The sequence below is a fragment of the Culex pipiens genome, chromosome 2 (genome assembly GCF_016801865.2).
Source record: "Culex pipiens pallens isolate TS chromosome 2, TS_CPP_V2, whole genome shotgun sequence".
NCBI classification, from domain to species: Eukaryota; Metazoa; Arthropoda; class Insecta; order Diptera; family Culicidae; genus Culex; species Culex pipiens.
This window is the reverse complement of record NC_068938.1, coordinates 154,698,829-154,714,378: the sequence shown is the minus strand read 5'-3', so window position 1 is coordinate 154,714,378 and position 15,550 is coordinate 154,698,829. Positions and strand designations below refer to the sequence as shown.

Here is a 15,550-nt window from a genome sequence, read left to right as displayed (position 1 = left end):
GAATCAACGGAAAAAAAGTTTCTAGGTTACAAGTTTTATACGTTGTTGAAACAGAATTCAAAAACTATCTCCAGTTTTGAAGGCATTTTCAGAAGAACAGTTTTGAAATTAAATTGGGTTTTATTTACTTAACCTCAAATTAGCTTGTTTGTTTTATTTACATTTAAATTATAAAAAGCTTATATATTTTAATATCAAATTGCAATTTTTTTGAATGAATCATTCAAAGAAACCTGACCTTAATGATCGATTTAACATATGAATTCAATTTGCACACTTTTAAGCTGACATTTATAAGAAGCACATTGTCTATCAAAGTCACCTTGTTTTTTAAATAACAATTTTAAACTAAACTGTTTTTTTTTGCAATTCCGCTGTGAAACTGTCAACTTTTCCTGTCCTTCTGGAGAAACGAAACGGCCTACTTTTCCCTACCAAAAATAACAAAATGGAAAATTTATAAACAAAAGTTGAACTTTTCAGCACTAGTATCGAAAAGTAGCATTTTTCAATATTTTTTTTGTTTTGAACGGTGAGTTTACTTAACATATGAATAATTGACATAAAATTCCATTCAAAAAGCGTTTTTCGGAATGGCAAAAAATGTTGTAAGCAACTCGTTGCAAAACTTGTTTTTTTGCAGCACTCATCGTATTTGTCCAACTCGGTAAACCTCGTTGGATAAATGTACGACTCGTGCTTAAAACAACTTATTTTTGCAACTTGTTGCATATACTACTATTTAAAGATTATGATCGCAAATCAAGGTATCTAAAAAATGTCTCTGTGGAAAAGGTAATTAAGGGGTCCTTTTCAAATATCCGTGACCTAGAAAATATTTTACTTGGGAATTATTGATTTATTTTAATTTTAAAATTTTCAATATACATAGAAGGTGGCGCGCTATACTTCTTGAATCTTCACCTAAAACGATGCTTTGTGAATAATCGTGCGCCTCCTTCAAAATATATGAAATATCAAAATATTGGATAAAAACCAAAATCCTCAGGTAAATATTTTCTAGGTCATTTTAAAAGGACCTTTCCATAAAACTTTTTTTTAGGTACATTGATTTGCAATGATAATCACCTTCCGAAATATTGGCGTGGGACATACAATATGAGAAAATTATTACCGGTTGAATAATATTATAATTTTGTGTACTTTTTGGTACTGAAATCTAGAGATTTTTTCAACGATTTTTTGCAACGATATTAAAATAGTTTGTCAAGGATCAACATTCTCAGATTTTAGTAGAGAAATAGTAAACATTAAGATTATCGATATATTTAACATATTCAATGATTATTTCAAAATAAGTTGCAACTGTATTGATAATTTTTTGTCAGTTTCAATTATTTTAAATGCAACACTTTGATTTTTTTGTACTTAGTTTAAAACAAAATGCACATTTTGATTTCTTTGAAAAAGATTGTTATAACGATTGAATATTTGTTGGAAGAGTTATACTGTCATTGACTTTTTCCGATTTCCAAAAACAGCAATTATTATTTTTAATCTTTTTTTGTACCTCGTATTTTTTCCCTGAAAAATGATTTACTTAAAACCTTCAAGACATTCGCTATCAGGGTAAAAGATGACTGTGTGTATACTTTTTTCAGAGAGAACTAGATTAAATTTGGTCAAATTTTAATTGAAAGGGATGCAGTCAAGAATCAATTAAATATTTCTGACTACAAAAAGTTATAATACGAAATACTTGGGTAAGAGGGAATAAACAGGTTTTCATTTAGTAAAATAACACAATAAGAGTTTTCCAATCACAATAAAAAGCTTCAAAAACATAATGGCATCTGATAAATCTTAAAAAAAATGGCAATAAAGTGCATACGACTTAAAAAAACAGTTAAAAATATAAGAAGTTTTGTAAATTAAGCTGTTTTATAGCAAATACTAAACAACAAGATTTTTTTTTTTGCATTTAAGATGACTCCGACTCCGGGTTATCAGAAATTTTCGACTCCGACTCCGACTCCGACTCCAGCTCATAAAATTTAGCCGACTCCGGCTCCGACTCCGACTCCAGCTGTTCGAGTTTTGACGACTCCGGCTCCGACTCCGATTCCAGGTCCCCAAAAAGACCTGACTCCACCGACTCCGGCTCCGACTCCGACTCCGACTCCACAGCCCTGCAAATAACTTCCTAAAAAAGCAATTATTTTTTTATAAGATCAGATTTTAGAAAAAATACGATAGGTATTAATATTTCATTAAAGCGTCATAACTTATAAGTTTTGTAAGAATTTCATGTACTAGCCTACGGTGGTAACTTTTTTGCCAATCGTAGTTTTTCTCATAGTTTTTCGATTTTTTCTATACCAAGCATTTTACAACGTTAGTTTTTGCCCTAGGAATTTTTTGGTCTCAATTTTGAAATATTCGGAATCCTTGGAAAATTTCACGTTAGTTAGAAGTATATCCAATTCATGTTTCGTCATTAACTCTGCTCTGTTAAACGACAAATTTGGAGTTCTTCTTCCATTTTTAGTGTAAAATTGGCCAACAAATCGAATGCAATAATTAGTTTTTCGAAAAAATCAAACCTCGATTTTAAAGACCACTTACATTTCGTAACTTTGCAACGCTCTGTTTTTGAAAACAGGATTTTTTGTTGCGTTCCAACGTCACGAAATTTTAGTTTCAAAATAAATCATAGTTTTTGTTAGTTTGAACAACTGTAGGTTTAGATTTCATTATAAGACATTAATAGACAGTACAAGAACATGTGAATTGATTAGCCCGCCCATGTTAGACCCCCTACATAAGGGTGTGGGATAAAAAAAAATCGTTGCGTTGTATTAGAAAAACCCCTCACGTAAATCAGTTTATCATAAAGGGGCCATCCAGAAACCACGTGATTACTTTTAAGAAAGTTTTAGAATTTCCCCCTTGAGAACATCGGTCTATTTTGATTTGTTCAACAAGTTTCATAAAATACCTATTTTTTCGAATTGCATACAAAATTAAGTAACGGAATTTGTGAATGACCCATGTACAATTCTTTTGTAAATATGCTCGGAAACATGATATAAAAAAATATATAATCTTTAGTATCCTTTTATCTTCGAAAACCAACTACGCACACACCTTTTTTGCCATGTGACCAATATGATTTAAAATTTTGTGACGTTGCAACGCAAACTTAATCCTGTTGTAACTTTGGAACTAGAAAACCAATTTAGTCGCTCTAGGTTGCATTTGAAAGCTCCTTCCAAGTACAAAGAGCATCTAAAATATCTAAATGATTGAATGTTTATTTTTCTGTTGGCATAAACAACTGTCCCTTTTTCGTGACGTTGCAACGCAATAAAATGGTAAACTTACACTAGTTTGAAAAAATACATAACTTAAGATAAACTGCTAATCCAACTTGTATACATAATGATATTCAAATGATCAATTAATGAAAACCATGATTTTTGAAGCTTCAAGTAGTCTAGAATCGAGGAAAAATATCCAAATAGCTCATGCACGCTTTTCAAAATTTCATCCTAAGGTGTACATTGCCAGAGAATGTGTCTTTTAAATTATTAGCAAAATATGCCAATTGAGCATAACGGCGACGCGATGAGCTGCTGAAATTTACGTCCAACCAGCAGCGGTCACCGACGAGCGGTTTGATCAAGTCGCAGGTCTTTCTGCCAAAGGAAGAAAATGTGTGTATTTATTTTTAAATCTCCACAACGAGACAGCTGTCGTCATAACTCAAAATAATTTGTGTATTTATCCAACTGCGTTTTCTTAGAAAGAGGCCGCTCCGTTTTTTTCGGTGCCATTTTGTGCAGCTTATTTATTTCGGCCGACAAAAGTGTAATAATTGTTTGAAGGACCCGTCCCGATAAATCCTGTCGCGTTACGGGGCTGACCAAGTTTCGCAACGTCGTGAATTAAGCAAATTGCTTCGTTATTTGGATTTACGACGGATGCTCCACTTTGATTGGCCATTTTAGGCCATGTCTGCAAATCATCTTGCTGCATGATGCGTTCAGAGTACAGTAAACTCCTACAAGTTCGAAAAGACTAATTTAGAAGTGTTTGTGTTCGTCACGATCAAACTTCAGCTTGTCCAACTAACGTGGCTCGACGTTTTCCTGTATTGATGACGGGCCACACCTTCATGGGTACATAAACAAACCCTCACGGGCATCCTGATCGATATGATGCTAGCCAGGATACACACTCAAATGGTATTAATTCGCATTTGCACTCTTGAAGCGACGGGGATTTAATCCCCGGTTTAATTTACTGCCCCAACCGGGACTCTCCTCCACCTCTCTTCACGTCCAAATCCGTCCACATGCCGGGCAGATTGCGTCCGGCGAGATGGGCGGCCACTTGTCTCATGGTATTTTCACTGGCACCAGTAGTAGGGCATTTGGGGTTAAATGGCCATTACTGTGATAGATTTTTGAAAATCTTTTTTTTTTAATTTATTCAAAACTTGTTTTTAAGTTTTAGTTGTTTTTTCAGTATTTTTCGGTACAAAGATCAAATTCACCCCAACTGCCCCTTTGGTGTGTATGGCGCAAACCAGCGTCAACCAGAGGGCCAAGGCAGGTCAACAGGGCCAGTTAGCAGAAGCGTCCGGCATCCAAGAGAGAGCGATTGCCTCTTGGGTTGGCCGCCGGTAGTCGTTTTAATTAATATTCATTTCGAAATTAAATCACACGTACCGATGCCGCCGTGGACGTCGCAGCACTGTTTGTAACACACGGGTATAGGTTCGAGCTCTCGATTCATCATCATGAGTAGCAGCAGTTGAATAGAGAGGAAAAATTTCAATTTAACGATTCCACACATCATATCGGTTGACCGGCTTTTCAGCTGGTACCACTAATAGAGATGTCACGTTCGGTGTAGATCGTGGATGATACGGCAAATTATTTTAATTTGTGCGATGGAGATTTGGGATTGGGCAAAATTTGTTGCTTAGTAGGTTCAGCATTTGTTGAATGATTTTATTACATTATACCCCACTTAAGATTAGTTTTATATGCTACAATAAGATCTTTATTTGATACATTTTTGCCTTCCTTACTGAGATCCTGCTCTAAAAATGAAAAGACCGGGACCGTGGTGTAGGGGTAAGCGTGGTTGCCTTTCACCCAGTCGGCCTGGGTTCGATCCCAGAAGGTCCCGGTGGCATTTTTCGAGACGAGATTTGTTATGATATCGTTTGATAGGTAATCAAAACACCTTTCCAACGAGTCCAAAATATTGACGATCTGGCAACCCTGTCTCAAGTTATGACCACTTAAGTGATATTTAAGTACTTTTTTGAAGCCGGATCTCATTTAAATCTATGTAAACGATGTCCGGATCCATCATCCGACCCATCATTAATTAGTTGAATGAAAGACCTTTTCAACGAGTACATAACATTGAAGTTTTATTTAAGTTACTTTTTTACTCAGGATATAAAAAAAATAGCAGAAATTTGTGACCAAACCACTCTTATTACCCATTGTTGGTAAATGTTAAGTAAGGAAGGCAAGAACCTCATAGGTGGATTAAGTCGTTTTTTTTTTCATTTTATTTCGGAAAATACAAGGAAAATTTAATCTTAAAGATTATTTTGTGTCATGATTATAAGGCCATAATTTTTTTTCGGGTTGCAAATTTCCTTTTTTTCAAAAAACATTGTCTGACGGTCTATTACTGTCTAAAATTTCAATATTCACTAAAAAAACTCGTAAAATCGATTGTAAAATAATTAGAAAATATTACACACCTTTTCACAACTCGTAAAAGACAGAAAAGTTAAGGATAATTTTCATATTATTTTCATATTTTCATAAATTCATTGATATTTTGCATTTTTTTTACATTGACATAACTGTCGAATCATGCTTTCTTGTCTCACGTGAATTTTTGGCTAAATTTAGTTAAGAACGCCATTTTGAGCAGTTCCCAATGCCTCACTTTTTCACTTTCATTGATCACCGAAATTCTATTTCTATCCTAAGATATTCAACAAAAATAGGAAAAACTTAAATGTCACTTTTCATATGAAAGACGTTTGGATCTGATCGTGCTTTTTGACAAACTCTGAAAATTGCTGCTAGTGCGTCAACTCCAACAAAAACTAAAAATAAGCATAACAATATTATTAAAAATATTTTCATTGCGCTGCAAATCTAATTTGTGAAGGTGTCATAAACTTTGAAAAATGTTTGCAACGGCGTTTTTTTATTATTTAATCAAGGGCAACTATTTTCTAACAATTATTCCTTCAACTTCCATAACTTTTCTTAAGAGGCAGTATTTGTAGATTCTGCTCGGTTTGTTCTAGAGGTCGTATCGAGGTGCTCCGATTTGGATGAAACTTTCAGCGTAGACAAACCTATACATGAGATGAACTCATGCCAAATATGAGCCCTCTACGACAAAGGGAAGTGGGGTAAAACGGGCATTGAAGTTTGAGGTCCAAAAAACATGAAAAATCTTAAAATTGCTCGCATTTCCGTAAAACTTCATCAATTCCAACTCTCTTAGATGCATTCGAAGGGTCTTTTGAAGCCCTTCAAAATGTGCTATAGACATCCAGGATTGGTTTGACTTTTTCTCATAGTTTTTACAAATTACTGTTAAAAATGGATTTTTTTAAAACCTTAATAACTTTTGCCAACAGCCTCCAACACGCATACTCCCGTAGGTCAAAAGTTAGGGAATTTCATGAACTATAAGCCTACGGTATTAACTTTTTGGCCAATCGCAGTTTTTCTCATAGTTTTACGATTTTTCTAGAACAAACATTTTACAACGTTAGTTTCTGCGCTGTAGGCCGTCATAGCGGCACTTTTTGGTCTTAATTTTGTCATATTCGGAATCCTCGGACAATTTCACGTAAGTTAGAAGTATTGGAGTTGTAAATTTGATTTAAAATATAATTAAATAAATCATTATTGAAAAAAGAAATAGATCTTATTCACCCTGTGATCAATACGTCAAATGCTGTATCAAGTAGGCGAATATACGTTTAACCCCTAATCCGGCAAAATGTAAAAAAAATATTTTTATTCATTCTAAATGTTTTTTTTCCAATAAAATTTACAACTCCAATACTTCTAACTTACGTAAAATTGTCCGAGGATTCCGAATATGACAAAATTGAGACCAAAAAATGACGCTAAGACGTTGTAAAATGTTTGTTATAGAAAAATCGAAAAACTATGAGAAAAACTGCGATTGGCCAAAAAGTTAATACCGTAGGCTTATAGTTCATGAAATTCCCTAACATTTGACCTACGGGAGTATGGGTGTTGGAGGCTGTTCCAAAAAGTTATTAAGGTTTAAAAAAAATCCATTTTTAACAGTTATTTGCAAAAGCTATGAGAAAAAGTCAAACCAATCCTGGATGTCTATAGCACATTTTGAAGGGCTTCAAAAGACCCTTCGAATGCATCTAAGAGAGTTGGAATTGATGAAGTTTTACGGAAATGCGAGCAATATTAAGATTTTTCATGTTTTTTGGACCTCAAACTTCAATGCCCGTTTTACCCCACTTCCCTTTGTCGTAGAGGGCTCATATTTGGCATGAGTTCATCTCATGTATAGACAAACGAACCCTGAATGTTTCATCCAAATCGGAGCACCTCGATACGACCTGTTTCACATCGGTGAAAAACTCGCTCTTAAATAAAATTTTGACGTAATCAACTATTTTAACTCGCAATCAAGCGTGTAAAATTGCAAAATTGATGAGTTTTAGAAAAAAATATTTGTGTTGTATGTATAATCGAGATCAATCATAGAAATAAAGTTGGGCCGTTGCAAATATTTTTCAAGGTTTATGTCCTCCCCCCTTTAAAATCGGTCCGAAAAATCAGGGGAAATTTTTTTTTCTAAAAACTTCAAAATTTTAAAGGAAATAGAAGTCTACCCAACTGCAAACCATTTGAAATGCATTTTCTTGCGTTTAAAACCATATTTAGCATGTCTGTGATCGATGAAAAATATTTTTAATTTTTGTGAAATTCCACCGCAAAAAGCTTTTTTTTCGACGAAAAAAAAATCTCTTCAATACTTGGATATTTTGAAAACTAATGATTGCAAAACAACTGGGCAGGTGTAAAATGCATTTTAAAACTCTGTTTTCATTCAAATGTTGAGACCAGGGCTTGTTATTTGAATTTTATATATTTTTTATGACATGACAATTTCACAGTGAAATCTGCCAAAAATAAACGCAAATAATATTATATTAAAATGATTGTTTACTATCATCAAAAACAAATTAAAAAAAATCACAAATAAGTAATGATGACGACTCTTTGGCTTCTCGATATCAATATTGCTCCATCTGTCAATTATTTTTCAGTCCCTTCAAATAGCATGCTATGATTTTTTTCGTTCTATAATTTGATACCTCGACGGTCCCTTCAATATCGACATAGAGAGAGTCCACCGAAATTCAAAATATAACCATTTGACATAAAATAATGATTGCAAAAAAAAATCAAAACTGGCCAAAGAGAATTTAGTCAGAAGACGTTTTGACTCACGTACATGTCCGACTACTGTAAACATTTTTTATTATAATTCGGGACTCCGGCAATCAAATTTAATCAAACTTTGTGACAATGCACAGAACTAGAGGTGGGCAAAACTGCTCTTTTTTAGAAGCCGCCCGTTTTCGTTCGCTTATTAAAAAAGAGCCGGTCTTTTGAACAGCTCTTTCACTCTTTTTCAAAATTTGTATGAAAAGTTTTTTTTAAGAATCGTGTGATTTTATAAGTTATTTCACATTGGATTTTTATAAATTATCTGATAAAAAAAATTAAAAACTGAAAACGAGAAATTTCCCTTGAAAACTATAGGTCTTGGTGGTCTTTATGTCAAGATTTTTACTCGAGTAAATGAATGGCATCCAAACTTAAATCTAGGATGCTGGAAAAATTGCTAATAGTTTTAAAATTGCGTTGATTTCTGCAAGAATTGAATGCTGATATTTTATTTGGGGAAGAAAATTTGTGAACTCTTTTCTACATTCTGATTTAATCGATAAAGTCTATAAACGATAAAGTTCAATCGGACAAAAGATTTTTTTTCCCAAATCTCTAAACTATTCAGTAGATTTTTGGTAACATTTTACAAATCATGCTATTTGAAATGCTCAAATTTGTATTCTTGTAATATTTTAATGTACAATTAGTTGTATAATGAAAAGTTTTTTTTTCATTTTGTTTAGAAAATCATTAACTTTTGGGATTAATTTTTATAAGCATTGAAATATTTGAAATTGCATTTTCAATTCTCAAAAACAAATTTAATACTACAATTTTTTAATTCAATAAATTACATTTATAACAAATATTATGCCATCTTAAAACAGTTCTTTCAAAAGACCGGAGTTTAAAAAAGAACCGCGGTTGTTAACATTGCTGGCTCTAGTCTTTGTTTATTCAAGGTCAAACATAAAAACGCGTTTTCACGGAACGTCATAAAGAGACGTGTGACAAGATAGCAAGAGCACGTCAAAATGCTTCACAGTATTTATCACTTGTATCCATTGAAAATCTTGCATGAACTAATAACATTTGATCTTCCAACTTCCAGGAAGGAATCATTTTCACTTGTCTACTTTTGACAAAGTGTTTACACACTCCAAAAATACTCACATTTCGTTTTCCTTTCGCACCAAAACAAGACTTGTTTGCTTGTTGTTTCCTATCGTGTATGTGTGCTTTTTTCTCTTCTCTTCTTGTTTTGCATGCACTCACTTTGCCCACTTTCCCATTGAACACTACACACACATCTTTTTCGTGTCACTCGTCACATTCCGTATTCACGGTCGAACGCAACTTTTGCCAAATTTCGCACGGTTTTCCCTCTTCACTTATTTTTCTTCTCATTTATTTTTCCCCCACTTGAACGCTCCAATATATAGCTGCCGCTCAAAATAAGGCGCGAGACGTCCTCGTCGTCATCTTGGCCATCGAACGAACATTTCCACTAGCCATCACTCATCGTCAGCCGGAACGCCATTCACGAAAAAAAAATGGTATGAACGATAACCATTTCACGACCAGCAAGCAGCACAAACTAATAACGGAAGCATCAGCACGTTTCACGCGGTGGCGTTGGGACGTGCGCGGGACTGCGATTCACGCCACTCTGGCACTCGAGGGATTCTCTGGGAAATCTGTGGAAAGAATGATGAGAAAATTGCAGATTAAAAAAAAAAGTTTAAAATGTTGGGCTATGTTGTTGTCATTATTGATTGATTTGATTTCATGTTTGTTTGTTGTTGTCTTGTTGTCTTGTTGTCTTGTTGTCTTGTTGTCTTGTTGTCTTGTTGTCTTGTTGTCTTGTTGTCTTGTTGTCTTGTTGTCTTGTTGTTCTTGTTGTATTGTTGTCTTGTTTCTTGTTGAATTATTAAAGTTTAATTAAGTTAATGTGTTTTCACAGAGGATCACCTCCCGGGGATGATTTGTTTAGGGCGCGGACGCAGCAACTGGGAAGCCAGAGAGGGCAGTTAGCTAGACAGCTAATGAAGCTTAATATCCGATTTTATTGGACCGGTCGTAATGGGTGCTCGCACGCCAGGTACTCTTCCCTCAATAAACTGAGACACACACGATGATGAGCAGGACCATGATCTAACACCTTTATTGCAGAGCACCCCGTTGGTTGTGTATGCTGAATTTGGACCTGGAGAATAACAAACGATCGTGGCGTGAGCAGCCAGTCAGTCGTCAGTGATGGATTGCGACTCTCAGGTGAATCGTGAGTGTAGAGCGGAGAACTAGAAGTTGGACTGTTGTGTTGATTCACTATCGGACAGGTGAACTGTTATGAATGGGGAACTACAGTGTAAACAATCAGTAATAATTCTATTTTGAGTTTTTTCAGGAAACAAAATTAATAGGTCTGAAATAATTTACTGCAGTCTCATTGCTTATCTTGTTGAACTGAGTGATAAGACGGCTGAATTTGGCAACATATTTTATCAATTAGCTCCAAGGTCACTAAAACCGCAAAACGATAAAACGATACGGCTTATCAGGAATGAACACCTCATTAGCGTACATTGAGTACAATGTTTCTATTGGTGCTAAATAAATTTCAAATTTGTTTTTTTTTAGGGGAAAAATATATCAAACATTGCAATGAAACAATTATAACGAGAAACTTTTTTTTAAAATAAAGCCATTGCATATGTTAGCTCGAAAAATTAGGAGACAGAAAAAAATATTAGAAAAAAGTCTAAATTTCAATTAAGTTAGACGTGCAATCAACTTAACAAATGCATTTTCCTGCGTTGACAATCATTTCGAGCAAGATTGAAAAAAGTATAAAAATATTTTTAATTTTTATGAAATTTCACCGAAATGAACCTTTTTAAATCTTCTGAATTGATAACTTGAAAAAGTTCGAATGTTACAAATTTGATAAAAAGCACCGTTTTCAAGTTAAAGCCATTTTTAGGAAACTTTTTTGGAAATAGTCGCAGATATTATTTTTTTAAAATTTGTTCCCATGTTTGCCGACTCACGAAAAACATACTTTTGAAAAGCTGAGAAAATTCTCTATATTTTGCTTTTTTATACTTTGTTGGTACGACCTTTTCCTGTTTTTAAATCTTTGCATGGCAATATCTCAGCAGCAAAGAGTAGTATCATCAAAGTTCAAAAAATATTTTTTTCGTTAGTGGGCAAACCTGGGCACTAATTAAAAAAAAAATAATAACTGCGACTATTTGAAAAAAATTACCTCAAAATGGCTATAACTTGAAAACGTTGCATGAAATTTTAGCAAAGTACTTTTTGATTGCAAATTCGATTTTTCATCGAAAAATTAAGTTGAAAAAATTTTGCGACCGGTATTTCGATTTTTTGAAAACATCAGAATTGATGCAAAAATTCATAACTCGGTCAAAGATTTTTTTCCCCTTCTGGAAATTTCTGAAAGTTGGCATGTCCACAGTTATTTTGTTTGATGTTCAATAATTTTTAGATCTAACTTCAAAATGTAGATTCCTGGTCCTAACTTGGTATTAGCACCTTAGCACCAGGGGACATTAACCCTAAAACATATTAGAATAAAAAAAGTGTTTTTTTTGCAAATCAAGTTTTAGTAACAAAAAGAAAAATTGAAAATCACCAAAAAATGTTTTACCGTGTATCATTTTTTTTCAGTGTAGTCCTTATCCATACCTACAACTTTGCCGAAGACACCAAATCGATCAATAAATTCCTTCAAAAGATACAGATTTTTGAATTTTCAAAAAATCATTTTTGTATGGACAGCTGTCAAATTTGTATGGAAAATTGTATGGACAAACTAATGATGCAAAATGGTTTCTTTGGGCATACCGAAGGCAATAAAAAGTTTTAGCCAGATTAATGCAAAAAAAATCGGATTACCGAAATCTCAGAGAATTGCTCAACTGTTTTGTTGAGAAAAGTTTTCAATGAAATGGTTTTAAATTTATTCCCGGATAAAAAATTACCATTTGATTACCATATTGGATCATACAATGACACTTTGAGAAATGGTAACTATTTGTGAAATCGTTTTTCAATTTCCCAAAATTAAAATTTAACTATATTAAACTATTTGTGAACTGTTTGATTTAAGGTTACTTTTTGCCAAATAGTACTTAAACCATTTATTTACCATACAACAAACAGTTTTTTGACGAAAATAGTACTGAGTTTTTTAAGGTTACCATTGCTAACCACCCTTATGCCAGATGGTTAAACCATTTGTGAGATAGTAAAAATTCATGCCAACCATATAAATACCATTTCTAAAATAGTAGTCAAACATTTTTGGAAATGGTAGTAACAATATAGTTTAAAGTTCAATTACCATATGAAAAAAAGTTTTTATATGGTACTTTTTTATGCGGGTTGAAACCAACAAAAACTTAAAATAAGCAAAACCATATTATTAAAAATATGTTCATTGCGCTGCAAATATAATTTGTGAAAGGTGTCATACATTTTGAAAAATGTTTGCAACGGCGTCATTTTATTATTAAATCAACTATTTTCTAACAATTATTCCTTCAACTTCCATAAATTTTCTTCAATAACATTTTGACTTAATTAACTATTTTAACTTGCAATCAAACGTGTAGAATTGCAAAATTGATAAATTTTCGAACAAAATATTTGTGTTGCATAATCGAGTTCAAACAAATAAATAAATCATTAGTTAGTGCTAAAAAACAATTAAAAATTCATTTACAAAAAACAGTTTACTTATGGTAGAAGCCATTCCACATAATCCTACAAAATCTGTAAATAATTTAATATTTTTTGTATCATGTATAGGGGTTGAAAAAAATAATCGCGGCATACCATTTACAAAACATTAGAATTGCATGACATTTCACAGTGAAATCTGCTTAAAATAAACCCAAATAATATTTTTTTTTAAATAATTGTTTACAATCATCGAAAAAAAAAAAGTAAAAATATTGACTCTATTGCTTCTCGATATCAATATTGCTCCATCTGCCAATTTATTTTCAGTTCCTTCAAATAGCATGCTTTCATTTTTTCGTTTTATAATTTTAAACCTCTGCTCTCGACGGTCCTTCCAAAATCGACATAGAGAGAGTCCACTGAAATTCAAAGTGTTAAATATAACCCTTTGACATAAAATAATTATTGCAAAAAAAAAAACAAATCCATTTTTTACAATTTAAAAGAACTTTACTTCAGCTTTTTCGTCGTTCGAGAATGACCGGAAAAGTGAGTAGTTTTACGATGTTATGCAAACATCATTGAATTAGAATACGAAAATGTTACGATTATCTAAAAAGTGTTAAAATTCACACTGCTTAGCAACTTTTAAATTCACTTGAGTGTGAGCAGTAGCAGCTGGTTAATCCCATTAAGAACACATTATGAATAAAACGACAAAATATTTCGGGACTGTGAGCGTGCATGTGTATGTGTGTATGTGGTTGCTATCTATTCTCTATCCTCAACACTATGAAGAGGAAAATAAATCATTCAGGCGGTCAGTTCAGATAACCGCGTTTTTTGCACATAAACAAGCTGTTAAAAAAGATGAACAGCAGGGAAAGGTAGTTTGGTCGGCATTTTGTCAGTATTCAGCTTGTTCAGATAATTAGTTGAACACTAACAAAATTAGAAATTATCATGTTTTACTGGTCACAATCACCGTAGTAAAATGTTTCTAACTCGTCACTGCAAGTTACAAAACACATTTAAACAGTTGTTTAGCTTCTGAATTGCACAAAAAAAAAATCACCAAAAAAAGCTCAGCTAACCTTCGGTATGTACAGAAATCTACAACTGAACAAACCAAATTAATGCCGCACAGTTTTCCATCACTCGGATCGTACGTAGATGATTGACAGGTCTTCTTGGCAGACCGAATGTCGTTCAACACGTCTTTTAAACCTACTCATTACTACCAGCAGGGAGCAGAGATTCAGCGATCGACCTGGTGCGCGCAAATCAAGTTCACCGTGCCAAATCGTTCGCCCAGCCAGTCACTGACCTGAACACGTTAGGGTGGCCAAAAATGTCAAGTATCTCTAAAAAAATTAAAATGTTGAAAGCTGGCTCTTTCAAAGTTGCACAAAACATCGCATAGATTTTTAATTTTAGTACCAATTGGGTATATTTATTATGAATTGTGTTATCTTAAAAACGCAGCAGTGTTTAAGAACACCCTACCAGACTTCAATTTCTGGCTGATACAGAAAACTCGAGCAGCTTACGAATTCCCTCTGTCACAATCTCCCTCCGCTAATAGCATTCATCGAGGTAGGACAGGGAATCACTGGCCGGGTTGTGACGTCTGACGACCGATGAGGTGTTGAGACGCTGCCGCAGGCGCTAATCCGCCAAGATAAGCGCTCCGACTATGTGTTATATTTTTACGAGTTATTAGTCAAAGTTTCGAGTTGATTCAATAATGACACAGAGAAAAAACACAAATTTAATTTTTTTGACTTTTTTTTTGTTTTTTTTTTTCCAGGACAATGTCGTTTTACTTATTTACAAAACCAGTTTAAATTTTTGAAAACATTCTTTTTTAAATTTTCAATTATTTTTAAAAAATACTTTGCTGTGTAAAACAGGTCAAAACCACGAAGCTTTGTTTTGTTGTTTAGAAAACGGTCCACTGACTTACATCTTCAAGTTCTTCCACGCCGAAACAACGCCGACCTTTACCCAGGACTAGAAGAATCGCGACGCGTTGCAAAACCCCGACGACGACGCCGTCGAATATTCGTTCTGTTGTCTAATCAACGCGCACGTGGACTTGGATCGCGGCGTCGCGGTCTTGGCGGTTGGAAGCGCGAGTGCGAACTGAAGCCGCAAAGTCGCTCGCGTTCGCCCGATTGCATTCAACCAACGTGGTCGCGCGCGGCAAACAGAAGCTGATGCTCTCTCTGTGTAATTTATTAGGAGGATGGGGAAAGAGAGTGTCGGGTTTTTGTTGTTGTTGCGATGGACAATGATTCGGACGATGGACGGTGAGAACGAGGAGGGATTCTTGTTGTCTTAATGTTGATGATGGTGAGGGTGGGAATGAG

At 34.1% G+C, this 15,550-nt stretch overlaps 1 protein-coding gene across 1 annotated transcript in view; it reads right to left on the bottom strand.

Annotated features, from left to right (window-relative positions):
• The window catches only part of LOC120425270 (adenylate cyclase type 2), a 126,755-nt gene extending 111,454 nt beyond the window's left edge, over window positions 1-15,301 (bottom strand). The window contains exons 1-2 of the mRNA XM_052707252.1: window positions 15,145-15,301; window positions 9,642-10,165 (exon numbers count right to left, since the gene is read on the bottom strand). The gene's annotated coding sequence lies outside the window, so the exon portion shown is untranslated. The remainder of the gene's footprint in view (window positions 1-9,641; window positions 10,166-15,144) is intronic.
• Window positions 15,302-15,550: the final 249 nt, after the last annotated feature.